Consider the following 16,671-nt stretch of genomic DNA (forward strand, 5'->3'; position numbering starts at 1 on the left):
TCTGAGAAATATATTCCAAATGGAAACTCCACAAGCTGCAGAACTACTACTTTTCTTCATTCTTTTCTTTTGGGTTTGCTTTTGTGGAGAAGTTAATTCCTTCTCTCTGACAGACAGATTCCTGCTCTACATAAGTAAGGTGGTGTGCAGCAGTAGCATCCCTCTTGTGCTTCTTTTCTTCTTGGCTTTTTCATCAAGGGAGTATGTGGGAATCAGTCTTGTGCTCTTTCCCATGGCTCTTTTCCATTTTCAGATTGTGTAGTGCCTACAGAAGGGTGACTGGGGAAGGTGGGCTGCTCCATTCCCTGTCTGGCTGGATGAGCTGGAAGAGAAAGGAGGTATTACAGTCTAAAACCAGAAATGTTATGCCCATATGCTTCCTCCCTTGATTAGTTGTTCTTTCCCAAACTGATCTTGACAATGAGTATGGACATGGATGTGATTCTACCTTTTTTAAGCTGGAACTTTTCACTCAAGTTCGTGACGCACTGGAGCAGGTTTTTCAGAGGGGTTGTGGATGCCCCATCCCTGAAGGCATTCAAGGTCAGGTTGTATGTGGCTCTGGGCAGCCAGGTCTAGTGGTTGGCAACCCTCCCCACTGCAGGGGGGTTGAAATTAGATGCAAGCCATTCTGTGAATTTGTCTTTAGGAGGCTACCCACCCTGTCTGAGCTTGAGCAGTTTTTGTTTGTTTGTTTTTTGACTGCTCCGCACCATCTGAAGAAGGATACTCAGTTTTTCCTTCAAAGATTTTATTTCCATTCCAACCTACCCCCACCACCCACCTGCAGGCAACTGGCATGAGAAAAACATCCCGTTCTCTAATATACCAGCTGTCCTTGCTTTAGAAACATTGCCTCATTCATCTTCAGACTGGTCTTTGCTGTGGAGTGAACACTTTAGGAGTATAGAGTTAGGTCTTCCTTCTTTGGAAATGTGAGATTTGCTGTTGTTGACTTCAGTAGAAGCGGGCTTTTACTCCTTGTGCATCTTAAAATCAATTCAGGAAAGTTTCATGCAGTGAATATATTTGCACTGGATCTGCCAGCCTTATTACTGATGGAGTTTTAGATAAACATAGGGATGTTTGAAAATATTTTGTGTATGTAAATATGTAAAATATGCAAAACAAAGCTAACAGCTGTGGGGTGTATTCATTGCTCACGTGAGAAGGATTTATGTAATGTTATTTTTCCATCATCCCCTCTTTATTTAAGCATCTGCATCTGTTCCAAGATAATCACTTCTCTGTGATTCCCATTGGGCAAGTTGGGAGGAGGCTGGCTGCGTCTGTGTGATACCATAAGGACTGCCTGAACTTCTGCAAATAACCTCATACTTCATTGTGAAGACTCCTTTCTACAAAGCAAGGAAGCATATGTACTGAAGGCAGCATGCAGCAGTTACTGCAATAGAGGTGGGACAAATGATGGGCCTGAATGAACTTGGCCACTCAAGAGTGGTAATGTAAGGCATAGGCACAGCACAGGACGTTTGCAGCCATCCTTGAGTACTTCATAATGAGCATGACAAAAGCATTAGTCACCACTGTATGAGTCTTAATTTCCTGAACTGAATCTGTTGCTTAGGAAAGGGTGACAATTCTGCAGCCTCAAGATCTTTATTTAGCCAGAGGGAGCTGAGACCTACGTATGCATGAGATCCTGCAGAAGGCTTCGAGAGCACTGCAGTAGGAAGTCACCCAGAACAAGCTCAGTCCATAGCATTAGTAGACCCTTCACATTTATGCATTTTTATTACACAGTGTGTTTCTTTTTAGACATCCTTTCAGAGAGGGTAATTCATCCTCCATGCACAGTGAGACTCTGCTTCGCTCCTGAGTACATCAAAACAGCATGCTCTGTGTGGCTTAGCCACCTATTGTTTTAATGATATTTTTCCAACCTCATCCTTGCTCTTGTTTTCTATTTCCACTTCTTCAAGAGCAGGCTTTTAAACTCCTGGCTGCTTGGTGATGGGAGTATCCTGGCTCTGTATCACACAATTAGTATCTGAGTGCACAGTGAATTCAACCTGTCTGCAAGCTTGGACTCATGTATTTTGGAGGATGCAAAACAAATGCATGCTCCATGTTTTTGCTTGGTGGTCCCAATCACAGCAAATGGAAGCGCTTGGCATGAGCTGCAGACCTGAGTAATGGGCAAAGTGAAAGTGGAACACCATTCAGCAGGAGTCCAGAAGACATCCTGGCTCTCAGAAAAAGCTGCATTTACTCTAGCAAAGGAAACAGTGTAGTGCATTCTCCAGAGATTAATTACTTTTCTTCTTCCATGCTGCCAGTTAACCTAGGTTTCCCAATTGCATGATCAAGGAGAATCTAAGCATGGTTCTGTTTACTCCAGGTCCTTTTGCCTTGCTGACGAAGACATTTTTGTGTGGGTAGGCTTGAAGAGATTTTCTTACTTCCAGAACTTTCTCATGCCAGATACAGCATTCCCCTTCTAACCTTTACATAATTTACAGACTTTCTAAAGACTCAGTCATCCTGTAAAGGGCATTTTACTTCCTAGGAAAAATCACAGTGATAAATTTAATGATCTGCTTACTTTGAATGGAACTAACCTTTATACATGCATTTTTTTATATAGGATTTATTATGTGACTGGCATCTCCTTAGACTTACCAGAACAAAACCATTTATTCATGATCCTACCGCCATCAGTTATCTTCATTAGATAGATAGATAGACATACAGATAGATAGATAGATAGACAGATGGATTTATGAGATCATAGAAACACAGAATGATAGAATGGCTTATGTCAGAAGGGACCTTAAAGACCATCAAACTCTGACACCCTGCCGTGAGCAGGGTGCCACCCACCAGATCAAGCTGCCCAGAGTGCTATCCAAACCAGCGCTGAACACCTCCAGGGATGGGACATCCACAGCTTATCTGGGCAGAGAGATTAGGAACCTCATCTCAGTCTTACTTCTGTACTCATGCAAAACAACAACAACAACAACAACAACAAAAACCCAACTTAATGAGGATAAGACTCTAGCAATCTATAGCATTTTATGATATCTTTGTGCTATATTTTCCTAGTTTAAAAAGTGACAGGTTCATTAGCTCTTGCTTCTTCAACTCTTGTCTCACATGACATCTCCTAGAGATTCTACCACCCATTTTTCCTATCAATAAGTGGAAATCGCTGCCAGCCTGGATGGTACAGCAAAGTCTTTGAGGCAACTGTTAAAGCTCATTACTTAAAAAGGAAGAGACAGTATTCTGTGGCTCATAAGCTCTGTAGTTATTTTTTTCTTCTTGTTTCATGTGATGGAGAAGTTGTTTCTTTTTCTTTAAAACTAGATGCAAAATGACAAGAACAATACATGGGCTGAACCAGACCCTGAACTTCTTACTGTCCTCACCACTGCAATGCCTATTTGTTGTCTTAAAAGGATGGCATTTCATTCCTCACTCCAAACATAATAAATGAAAAGTAGTTTCTTTCAGTTGTTTTTTGTTCATGATGTGCACTTGTCATCAAATCTGGACAATTACTGAAACCATTTGAGTGTATGCTTAGCTGCAGTAGCTGCTGTTCTTCATGAACAAACTCAGCATTCAAAGTGTGTGCTTACAAAGCAGTGTTTGCAGTGTGAAAGTTTGGTAATAAAAAGGGAATTATGTTGATCTTATTATTTTGATTTGAAATATAATGAAGCATAGAGGAACACTGCAACTGAGTAACAAGATGTAAACTTCAAGCTGCAAATTTGGCCATTCAGTAATGATTCCCCTCTAGTATTTCAGATTGTATTTCAATGCTTCTTAAAAAAAGTTCTCCTTTGTAGATAAAAAAGTAAATGTTATCCATGACATACATTGCTGATTACTTTTCACATGGCTTTTTGCTGGTTTGAGAGGAAGTAAAGAGAACCCAGATCAACCAGTATCAGAATCTCCAGTTATCCCCTATACAGCTTCACTGCGAGGTCTCTTCTGCAAATCTCAGACCTGTTATTTTCTCAATAAGCAATCACTATAATTTCATCTCAGCTGGAACACTATTTCTCCTTCCCCCCCCCCCCCTTTGATGGGTCAGATTTAAGCCATCTGCAGGCAGATGGAAAGGAAAAGTGGAATTATTGTTTTCACCAAAAATTTTTGCAGCTGTCAGGGTGTGTTTGACACAAGCCTCATGGCTGAAAACAAAGACAGGACACTTTGTCCCGGCTGGATATCAGAGAGGATAAGAACTCTTCATGGCTAGCTCTTGGAGAACTAGGGGCTAAATGAGGTAAACAAGAACATTACTTAGCCATACACTAAGGCTTTCCAGAAGGAATTATTCACTGACTTATGTACTGCTTTTGCTGAGCTCCAGTGAGACCCTATCGGTTTTGGCATGAGGTGGTAACTCTAAATTAAAGTCACAATATATCATAGAAACCACCGTTTTGAGAAAGGCATACCACATGGCAGAGGCTGAAACCATCAATTCCAGTACCTGTCATTACATATTGCTTTTATAATTCAAATAATTCATGGCCCTATCATTAGTAACTGCAGACAATGAGAAAGGGATTAGAGGAGCTTTCTAGGAGGGACACCATGAGGTATGACTCAAACCCTCCCAGTGTGGACTAGAAGATTACTTCACCTCTGTGTCCAAACACTGCTGGCTCCTAGGTCATACCAGCTTCTTGTGAAATCAGGCCTTTCTGAAGGAGCATGAAAGTCTACATGAAAACCAGATCCATTACTGGAGCTCGTCTTCAAGAAGTGTAGACAAGTTTCCAACTGTGCTACAGAGCTGATCTTGCACACTTGTAGGTGTTTTTGAATGTAGGATTGAGACACTTCATTGGCAATGTGATATTTCTCACCACAAGGCCCATCTGATATAATTTCTTTACCACTTGATGGAAGAACTTGCTTTCATTTTGTGTCTGTGTTTTAACTACTTGAATATTGTATTATTAACATGATCTAAGATAGTTAACATCAAAATGTTGTCGTTTTCATCATGAGTCTTGAGAGTGATAATCCTGTGAATTCATCATGAGATCTACTTTTTTTGTTCTGAAGTGACAAATGTGTATAATCTCAGTCTCCCAGAGCTGACACTGTCTTGTTGGTATATATTCATGTTGTATTTTTCCTCCAAATACTCTACCTTTATATATCTGCAGGCAAAATGTGCTTAAACTAAACTAGAACTGAGAGAATAAGAGATTCAGGAACTCTGAGCTATTATCTGTCATTAAGTCATGAACTCTTGCGGTGCACAAATTTTGAGTCGCACTTTTGATATTCTGTGGTTACTGACTATGCTGTAAAATAGCTCAGATTGAAAGAATTTTGGAAACGGTTCATTATCTGGTTCAGAAGATGTTGCTTCACACTGATCTTGGATCAAGGTAAGACAGGTTCATGCTGCTACAGTTTAATTTGGCTAGCTTGAAGGTAAGGAAAACCCTGAAGATGTTCCAATTCCTTTTCTTCACTCATTTTTGGAGATCAGAATTTTAAATTCAACAAGAAAACAAAGAAATCAGAAAGCTATTGGAAACATCTCCATAGAGATCCCTAAAAAGGAAGGTCACAAAGAATAGATACACATCCTATTCATGCCACTCATTAATCCAGCAAGTGTGCTGTTGGAAATAGTTGCAAAGTTCTAGTGCATCAAAACTGACTTTCACAAAGAGAATTTCTACTATTTCTGCACTTGATATACAGTGCTTGGACATGTACGATGAAAGCCTTAGCAAGAGGATGTAATAGGCCGTGTTCCCAACCAGGTATTTTGCAGCCATTTACACCTGCACAAAATGGGTGTGAAGTGTTCCCATTCAGAACTGATGATGGTCATTCGCATCCACTTAGCAGGGCTGTAAAAGACCGTGGAAGTATCCAGAAAAGGGAAAACCAGGCCCAGCATCCTGGTGGAGCTGGAAGCCAGATCAGAGGACAAGTCAGGAGTGCCACTGCACTGTGCCTGATTTCTGAAGTGAGCAGTTCTCTGAAGAAAAAAAGCAGCAAATGATGTATGCTTATTCATTTCTACTTATAGCTGTCTTTGCATATGGGAAAGAGATGATACTAAATATCATCAAAGGTCTAAAGCTGCCCTACTCTCCCAGTGCCATCCATATTCATGCAGCTTGCTGCTGTATGCCAGATCTAAGTGCAGGTCACTCACTCACTTGGGTCTCTGAGGTGCTGTATCTGAAGTAATCCCTGTATCTCCTTTTGGAAAAGGACCCTAACGGGCTTAAATAAGAAGAGAACCTTATTTGGAACTAAGAAAGGTAATGGTACTGGAGATGATAAATGCATTACAGAGCTCTGACTGAATCCATCCAAAAGCAGTTAGTATGTGGGATACAAATGCAACCTATAGTTACTGCAAACAGCTCTTAGTCTCTTGTCTCTTGGGAAAAATACACAGATTTATGTGACTCCTGCAAATGGTCAGGTGTAGAAGTGTGAAGTTCTATCACTGGTGTGGATCTACTCCTTAACCATATTTATTTAGCTCCATACTGCTGCCCCAGCTGTACTTTCTAAAATTTGAATGAGAATGATAAAACAGATTATAGCTCTTCCCAATTTCTGCAGGCTGCTTTAGTAGGGGAAGCACTGACACATTTTCAAAAGATATTTAGCAAAAAGATCATCCAATCTATTCTTTCTTTGCAACTAAAGAAGTATTCTAATACCAACACATTATCCAAAAGCAGCACCACCATTGACTGGCTGGTTTTTGTGCGTCAGAGACCTGCAGCAGTTGTTCTTTCTTAGTACACAATTGAATGTGACACTGCTATGCAAACAGTAGTGATATAAGGACTTGAGGGAAACACTGATTGAAAATCACAGTATAATGGGTGTCTCTCCATTTCTGTTGTTGTTCATGATTGGATGAATGTATTATTTTGTGTACTCCAGTGCAAACTAAAATAGCTTAGCTAACTGATTAAAGGTCCAGATAATAGTTTAGAAATTTCAGCTAGGCAGAATATGTCATAAAATCATGTCATAGAATGGCCTGGGTTGAAAAGGATCCCGAAGATCATCTAGTTTGAACCCTCCTGCCATGGGCAGGGTGGCCAACCTCTAGAGCCACATCCAGCCTGGGATATCATTGGCCAAGTAGAAGAAGTGTTAAGGTACTTTACCACGTTTCATCACCTCCCTGCTGACAAAAATAAAAACTCAGGTAGGTCATCCCTATTTAACCACTAAAACTTTGCATAGTTTGTATGGGTTGCTCTAGAGCACTGAAATCAGTGAAGCAAATGCCATTGATCTGAGTGGATGTTGTGTTTTCATTACATCTGTTCCTAGAACTGAGGAAGTGTTTTGAGGTATGGTCACTAGTTACATATATGGCTTTAGTTTCCTTACTGAGGGAATCATGCAGTATTTGTGCGTTGCTTTTTTTCCCTCAACTCCTCTGTGAATTTTCTAGTGAAGTCTGCACTTGAACTGAACTCTTCAATAGGTGCACTCTTTTTACCAGGTTGGATGCACAATAACAGGTGCACTTCAGAGAGTGGATCTGGGAGCACCAAGTCTCCTTGAGTAAAATTGTTTTGCTATTTATTTCACTAAGGTCCTAGGCTATTGTTTGTTTGTTTGTTTTCTATATTTGTTCTTGTGAACTGTGCAAATCATATTGTGAACAATGCGTGCATTCAGTTCTTTATGTTGGTACAAACTGCCTTCTGCATGCAATCATAGCTGCAAGGAGCTGGGAGGACAGGGAGGTCCCCCTGCTGTCAGCAGGCAGGTGACTGCAGACTGCACACAGAGTTGCTGTGCCCCTGTGAAACAGATATCTCCCTGGAAAACGTTGTAATGGGAAAGGCAACGACTGATAACATTAATTATGGAGATAGGAGTTTTAAACCAAACAAGCAAATTGAAATCCTGAGACAGATTGTTCAGAATTTACCTATGTCGATTTCTGTGTAGATGGCTGTAATTGTAACCACTGGGCACATCCTGGGCAACAGCTTGGCTGTTACATTTGGAGGCAATTATTAAACAGTTTTGTTAATTACAAGCTAATTTCCCCTAAAGCAGCTTATGCTTGAAGCTTCTGTGATTCAAATGTGAGATGACCCCATAATTATTTTATTCAATTGATATTGGTTGAAACTAATTATCATACAAAAGTCAAATTAGTTTTAATTAGAGAACCATTACCAGAACAATTCTAATTAGTATTAAGGGTGCAAGAGTTTTCAGCGATACCGAACAGTTAAGTGAGAAGTAACTGTATGAACCACTTTGAAGGCAAATAACTTTGGATAGAATATACCTGCAGAGGTTTGGTCTTATTTTTTTCCAAGTGCCAGAAGCTTTAATTGTAAACCTACCCTTAAAGACAATACAATAGATCTGATAAACTACTTTGAAGATTCCTGTGCCTTTCTTTTGCTTTCATGGTGCACTAGTAAAGAAGTCTGCTTTTCTCTCTCATAACAGAGAAGCTAAAATTTAGCTAATTTTTCTCAGTTATACAGGCAAGGTCTCATTCACAGCAGGGTAATTTTCTGCAGCTGTTTATGGACTGGCCATGAACAGCTGATCTCATCTGAAAAAGTCAAGCTGGGAAACGAGGGAAAAATGTTGAGCAGGAGGTGGAATGAGTAATAGTGTAACTTACTGTGAAACTGGTCATTCAAGAAAGCTGTGTGTTTTACCCACGTCTTCTTTGCAAGTGCTGTTTGGTTTGCTATTCACTTTTTGTTTTAACATGATAGTTTTAGCAATGTGGAATTAATACATCAGTGCTATTATGACCATCTTGTGATCTCAGATGTGACCCTTAAAAGAATCACAGAATGGTTGGGGTTGGAAGGGACCTCAAAGCCCACCCACCCCCAACCCCCAGCCATGGCAGGGCTGCCCCCCACCAGCTCAGGCTGCCCAGGGCCCATCCAACCTGGCCTTGAATGCATCCTGGGATGGGACATCAGCAGCTTCTCTGGACAGCTGTGCCACCGCCTCACTGCCCTCTGAATGAAGAATTTCCTCCTAACTTCTAACCTAAATCTCCCCTCTTTTAGTTTAAAGCCATTCTCCCTTGTCCTGTCACTATCAGGCCATGTAAAAAGTTGATGCCGCTATGGCTTTTCAACTAGAATACTCCTTGACAAGTTTTAAGATTTCAGAAAAGATTTCTAAATTCCTATTATAAAATCAGAAATATTCATTAGAGCAATTTCAAGGATACATCCTCCAGTATTGTTACTAGGTTGTTAAAAATATGTTCCTAACTGTAAAGAATTTAATATCATGTGGCTGTTTCATATTTCTGTGACTCCAGACAGTGAATGTCATTCACCACCACAGTTGCAGAAATAAATATATATGGATTTTGGTGACAAAGGAAATACAATGAGGATAAATTGAGCAACTGAATGCCTATTCAATACTAAAAACCAGTGGCCAAATGAATCAGTTGTATCACCAATTAGACTGTCTCAACTTCTACAGACATATTGTGAATTGTAGCAAGTACATAGAATGTTCCCCTCATCTTTCTTGTATTAAAACTACTGACAACAGCTTTATATGCCTTGAAAAGGACATTGTTATCAATTCTCATTACAAGACATTCAAGGATGCATTCTTGTGTTTAAACAAAATGGAGAAAGAAATCCAGTGGAACGCAAAATCACTGACACGCTAGCAGGCAGAAAATGTTAGCAGAAAAATTTTATCAAACAGATCAATGCAGTTAGTTCTAGAAGGGAAAGGACCTGAATGTAAATGGTAATACACTTGTAGTGTATTCATATTTTTTTTTCCATGCTCAGTTCATCATCTAAACTTAGGGGAATTGTACAGCTAATATGTTGTTTTAAATGCAATAAATACACAGCTAAATGACTGCATTTATGCACAGGCCTTTGGCTGAATTTCAGACTTTTAACGAAGGTAGAGGTAAACTGCAAAGCAAATAAGCAGCCACCCAGCCAATAAAAGGAACATCCCCTATCAGCATGTATGTTTATAAATCCTAAATTAAAAGGAGTCATTTGGATACAGAGCCAAAACAACTCTTGTGCTGTGTGTGAACACAGAAGTGGTTCTGCTTGAACCACCTCCCTTTGATGTTACAGACATGCAACATCAGAAACGACCCTTCCTCTGGCTGTGCAGCTGTCACTGAGCATTGCTTCTGGATGCAGGGATATGGAAATAAAAAAATGCCTGTGCAAAGCTAGCATTCTTCAACTCTTAACTAAATCTGTAGATGTTGTCTGTGGAAAAGCATTGTCTGTGCAATCTCAAAACAGGGTAATGAATTGCCAGATTTTGTGGGGTGAATTCAGACCAGCAACGAACCTGAAAACATTAGAAAACCTTATCTGTTCTCACCTGACTGAGATTTAACATCACATGGTATATTTATACAAAGGAAATGCGGTTCTATTTGAAATGTGAACAAAATGATGATGAAAAAAAGCAAGGCAGAGATGCTATAGTAGCAGATGATATGCAGCAGAGCCGAAAAAAATGCCTAATTTATTTTACTACAGGAAAAAAAAAAAAAAAGGCCAAATGCAGTTGCATGGAAGTGAGAGAAAGAACCCCATTAACCTCTGTACAGCTGGATGAAACCTTCAATTAGTGTCACTAATTTTCTTGGTGGATCATGTTCTAGATCTCTTCCTGTACATCGTTAAGCTTTTTCAGCTGCATACTGCTTTATGTAACAATGATGGTGCTCAGCGTTTTGTCTCATTATTTCTTTTTTATTTTTATTTGATTGTATTTTAAGTATGGGAGATGTCACTGAATCCAAGAATAAAGTAATGTAATAAGAGTGGATGAGCTTGGATCCGTGCCTTGAAAACCTGTTCTCTGAATGCTGTGGGAATTAGTCAGATCCTTTCGTGCAAATGTAGATAGAGCTACTGGCTCTGGATTGAGTTCGAACTTCTGGAAATCAGAATATTTTCATTTGTTATCAGGAACTCATGCTAAGATTTGTTACAGGTTTTTATGTGTATAAAAAACCAAAGGGTATAATTGGAAAAAAAAAAAAAACAAAAAAAAAAAACAGAAAGGAAATGCTGTCTGACAAATGGATCTCTAATTTTTGTTTATATACTATGAATACAGTTTAAAAAATGTTGCTCTGTCTAAAGGGGTCTATATTCCTCATAGAAAAAAAAAAGGTAATTAATGACAAAAATAGGTTTATGTAACATTACTGATCTGCCATTAGCTTTTATAAGTTACTTCCTTTTTTCAGGGTCCAATTGGTGGCCTGTTGGGAGCCCTGAACACTGAGCTGTCAAAGCAATCCCCCTTTATTTGTTTTATTATTCATTTTTCCCCTATTTTTTACTTTCTCGTCACATTCCTATATAATTAGACAGATGATTACAGTAACACAGTACCATCTGTTTGAAGCTTAATACTATTTAAGTGTTACCATCCCTTTATTTAAAGGTACTGGGACATATGGGAATCATAAGCCATTTCTCTCTCTCCTTGCTCTGCTAAACTAGATGTTTGTATTCAGATGCCAAGCCCATGTTTGAAGAAAGATGGAAAAGAAATAATATTTCTAAAATAACCTGTAATAGCTCCAGCTCATCTGTCCCATTCATGCAAGTCCAGTTCCCTTCTTTCTCCAGTTCTTTGCTGACATTATTTCTCCAGGCACAGAAAAGTGACAACAATGCAGAAAGAGATTGGTGCAGGTTTCTCAGCCTTAAGCCTCAGTTAATGGCAATAAAAAGAATAATAACAGTAATAAAGATTTTCTTGGACTGCTGTTTTTCTTGAGAAACTCCTCGAAGCAGCAGATGTATCCCTTCTAGCCGGGGCTGCACCACTGCCCAGGCAGCTACTGGAACTAATTTCTCTCCCAGGATTCAGATTTTCTGCAGAAAAATTTGCTGTCTATTTTCAGACATGTATTTTCTCACTTCTCCTGTATTGTTTTAAAAGGAAAGTTTATATAAAAGACCAAAAACACAAGAAAGCAAAATACAGCGGTAAGTAATTTAAAGATATCAAAACATTATTGCCAAACTGACACTGTGCAATATTACTCAGAAATGTGCAGAGTTATTCCAGGGATTAAACTGACCACAGAGCCTGCATTCCTCGTTGTTCAGAGCTAGCTTTCTGCCAAAGCACTTTAAGACTTTGGCATCTTTTGCTTTCATGTAACCAGGATTTGGGTCCTATAGTTTTATCCCCTCCACTCAGAGCTCTGTTCAGTGAAATCCCTGGGCTTTGCTTTCAGTGTTTATGACGGATGGGAGGAATGTGCAGAGGAAAGCGTGAAGGAAGAAGGAAGCCAAGGACAATGGTGTATTTGCTATTGCAGTGTAACAGGGTTCCTCCTGGCACTGGTCTATAGCAATGTCTACCAGCAGATCAACAAGGGATGTGCTTAGTGCCTGTCAGACACCAATGCTCCTACTGTTTCACCAGCCAGCAGAATGTCTCTGTGCTTGGAACTGAACAACCTGGGTGCTTGTTGGGTGACCCTGAGGAAACCACCCCAGCCCGGCAGCATCGCAGCATGCTCAGCTCAGTGCTGAGGGCAGGCAGCAGGTGCAGTGGCTCTGTGTCAGCCGGGCATCTTGCCTGGTCTCCAAAATGACTTTTGCTTCAACTGGAGATTAAAAAATCTCCTTGAGTGAGCTCTGTGTTTTGGTTTCTTTTTTTAGGATTGTGAAGCTGTGGCCAGTCTCCTTTTAAATATGGAATGAAAATCAGCATAATGACTGATGCTCCCCTTGCTGTACTTTGCAGAAAGTTCAACATTGTGCCTGTTCTCAGAGGTACTTGAGTCCATGCTATACAACTGGAATTAGTTCATTTAAATTCTAGTGAAGAATTATTGTATCAACAATTGTTCTGTAAATGTTAGTAACAAAGCTCTGAGGAAAAGAAAGGAGAAATACAACATGGCAGAAAAATCCTGGTTAATTTAGAAAAATCTTGTATCATGTTTTATCAAGAGCATTTTCAACAGAACATTATGAATGGATACTCAGCTTCGTAAAAGATGAAGTGCTTTTTCCTTTCTTTTTCCCCCATTCCTTTTTATTTTTTCTCTTCTCACTCCCCTACTACATTCAGTTTTGGAAATGAATCCATTCCAACAGGCTGATCCTTTTTTGATGTTGAGTCAGTGAACAACTGAGCTATTTCACACTTGGGAAGCCAAATTTTGTCTCCTATTGCACATGCTCAAGCCTAAATTTGGGCCTCAGATGTTTCAGCAGAGACAAGATTACTGCAGGCACAGGGTGTAGAAATTTACACTGAAGCTCATGTAGATATGCTAGCAAGATAATGATTTCCAGGATGGGAAATCATTTCACCTTTAATGAAAAATGTTGGAGAAAGAAACACGCTTAAAAAAATGAAACAAATGAAACAAAACCACTGAAACAAAAGATATGGTTTTAATCCTTAAGGAGGCTAAAGGGAACGTTAAAGTTAAGCTCTTCCTTTTGCAAGGCCAACCAAGTCTCTGGCATAAATCAGAGAAGCATATGGAATGCTCTACTTACTGTTTTTGGTCACCAGTGACACTCCTTTGCTCTGCTTTGTCCTGATGCTCTGTGGTCCTCCAAAGAGGGTGACACAGTGATCTTACTGCTGTTTAAGATGAAAGTCTCCTGCTCTGACTCCACTGTGACAGAGGTAGGGAAATTCACTGTGATCAGAGCCAGATCAGTACTTACTCTCCCAAAACAATATACACAAGAGCTCTGAGATTAAGGTAACTCTTAAAATACGTATTATACTTTTATGCGCTATTGGATTTTAGCTGTAAACTGAATACCTTAAAGCTATATTTTTTACTGGTGCAGTCTCTTTAATACTGGCATTAAAATGAGACTGTAGAGACAAACAAAGCTGCTGTTTTATGCTTAACAGTTGCTCGTCCGTGGCCTTAAGCAGAGGAAAATACTCTCATGATGTGCTGGGTAAGATGCTGAGATGAGTCCTATTCTCCATCTGCATGAAGTGACTCCTACAAGGTAGTGTTCAGTGATGGGTGAGTAGCTGGACTTCAGTGTTAAAAAACAATAAAAAATAAAAATTTACCTTTGGCAGCTCTGAATTTCTCCTACATACATTTTTTTTTTTAACCGCAGCTTCCCTGCTAGCAATAAGATGGTGACATGCTGATATAATTAAAACCAGTTGGCTGACTATGAAGTGAATATATTAACTAGTATAGTGCAAGACAAGAGATGTTCTGAGGAAGCTTTTCTCATTTAATTGTTGCACTAATTATAAAGCAACCTACCAAAAAAAGCTAGAAGTATTTTTCGGTATTGAAGTTTCACCTTACTTCAGCATCAGACTGAGAGCTGTGGAGATTTAGTTTGGGTTCTTTTAATTGTGCTAAAAGATACATATTGTGTATGGAAATTGTTGCTATTAAGGATTAAAAATCTAAAGAACAAACTGTAGGTTGCGAAGAGCGTTGCTGTGTTCTTGTTTTTTGTTGGTTGGTTTTGGTTTTCTTTTTTTTACAGGGACTAGAAGGATGATGGTGCCAGAGAAATGCAAGAGCTGCTATTTAAGACTCTGTCCACTTCCTTTTTAAAACATAAAAATCCTTATTTTGAGAATATGTAAATTCAGTACCACACAAGTTCGTGAAGGACAGTGCTTGGAGTGTTAATATCAGCTTATTAAAAATAAGCAGACTGCATGCTCTCCCTAATGCTGCCTTCTAGAATTGCATTCTGGCACCTTTTAGTGTGAAGTGGAGTGAAAACTATAACCAGCTATTCAACACTATGAATGCAAGGAGGTGAGATGCCAAAACAGAAGCGAAAGGCCGTATGATTTGTGAAGCTATTTTGATTAAGATATCCAATGACTCCTTGTGAGTAAGTTTACAAAACAAGGGCCCATATGTATGGCACTGATAAAGTGGCTTAAGGCATGCCCAGTCTTCATAGTGAATAAATTTCTTCCAGCTTGGTGTATGATACAGAAGTTACTCATACTTGTTGAGCACTTCTCTGCATATAGATGGAAAATAACCATGAGATAATAACACTCTGTGGCATCCTGCTCATTTTCATGACAGAAGTTGCTATTTACCAGTATAAATTGCTTCATACTTCTCTTGAAAAAAGGTATTTCTTTTTCTAGAAAACAAATGGGATACACTGAGTTTAACTCATTAGATGCATGTAAGGTGTGAAAATGACCATAACAAAGCCAGGGCTCTGCAGGATTTGACATGCAGACCAGCATTACTGGTGTCAGGTGGAAAATACAGGTGGACTTTGGCCTGCACTGAGCTCTCAGTGCTTTAGCTATTTGTACTTGAAACTACCTGGCTAAATTTGATACCAACATAACCTGTGGGTGCACCTGTTTATTGGTGGGCAGCGGTTGGCTAGTGAGCGAAAACGGAACTTTCAATTTTACTTGGATTGTGCTCTGGTCATAATTCAGAAATGTTTTCTTGTATGCCTTACTCTGAATGCTGTGGAAATGTTATATTCTTGATGATAAAATCTAGCATGAGGCTCTTATCAGACTTCTGAAGAGACAGAAATGCAGCTCTTCCATTTCAAAGGTATTTGGAATTTTCCATGGATTAGCTTTGGTCTCACAACTGTCTATTTAAAAGATCAGTATGTTTTCTTCTCTGTACTTCTTAGCATGAGACAGGCTCATAACACAATATATTTTAACCATGAGACGAAAGAAAAAGACCACTTCTGCTAAGCCACAAGCATTTTGTACAGAGAGATGTTTTGATTCATCTTCCTTCATCCATCCCAGACTATAATTTTCTTTACTGCAAGATCCATAGGACTGTGCACAACATGTGTGTATTTCTGGCTCATTATTTCAAAACACTCTTTATAGCTTATAGAAGGCAATTTTGAATTTTAGCAGAGGAGGGAGAAGAGACAAGTACTTGGAAATAATCACAGTACACATCCAGTAAATGTTCCTGCTCAAAATATCAGAGATGGCTAGCTTTAGCCAAAAAGACCCACAGAGTCTTGGATGAGGACATGGAGCATAGTTACTTCAGTTTTTCACATCGTTTTTGGCTTGTAAATTATTTCATGAGGCATCAGCAAAATAAATAAATAAATAGATAAATAAATAAATAAATAGATAGATAGATAAATAATAATAAAAAATACCTATACCTGGATTACTTTTACTTACATCTTTTGTATGTATGATAAGAATGAAGCAATCATATACCTGCAGCCTAAGACTGCAGGGAGGGAGAGTCCAATGCCTTGAACCGTTTACCTTGTTCCTGAGGCTGCTGCATAGACTTAGGGCTAAAAGTGACTTCAACGAGCAAGGCTGTACTGGCAATTCTGCCTACCCATCTGTCTGTCTTTCCTACTTCCGAAAGACAGTGCTATCATTTCCCTGAATGGATATGATTATCCACCTTGCCTAATCTTTGTATATACCCAATGGTTATAATTCATTTGCAAAATTCTTTCCTTATTTTGAGAACAAACTGTGTAAGTTGTGTGATGGAAGAGGAACAGTATACATGTTTGATTGTACTGGCATATAGAGAGCAGAATGTGATGAGTGTCTCTCATCCTTAGACTCATCACATCTGTCTCTAACTATAGAGATGTGGGGTGGGGTGACAGAAGTGATTTGTTCTCTAGTTTCACAAGTGTGAAT

The 16,671-nt window shown here is 39.3% G+C and overlaps 1 long non-coding RNA gene across 1 annotated transcript in view; it reads right to left on the reverse strand.

The window, feature by feature from the left end:
- Window positions 1–238: 238 nt before the first annotated feature.
- Window positions 239–16,671, reverse strand: part of LOC149919879 (uncharacterized) — a 37,047-nt gene continuing 20,614 nt past the window's right edge. The window contains exon 3 of the long non-coding RNA XR_016458744.1: window positions 239–322. This is a non-coding gene — a long non-coding RNA (uncharacterized LOC149919879). The remainder of the gene's footprint in view (window positions 323–16,671) is intronic.

The sequence above is a fragment of the Phasianus colchicus genome, chromosome 1, assembly GCF_987193195.1.
Source record: "Phasianus colchicus chromosome 1, bPhaCol1.hap1.1, whole genome shotgun sequence".
NCBI lineage: Eukaryota > Metazoa > Chordata > Aves > Galliformes > Phasianidae > Phasianus > Phasianus colchicus.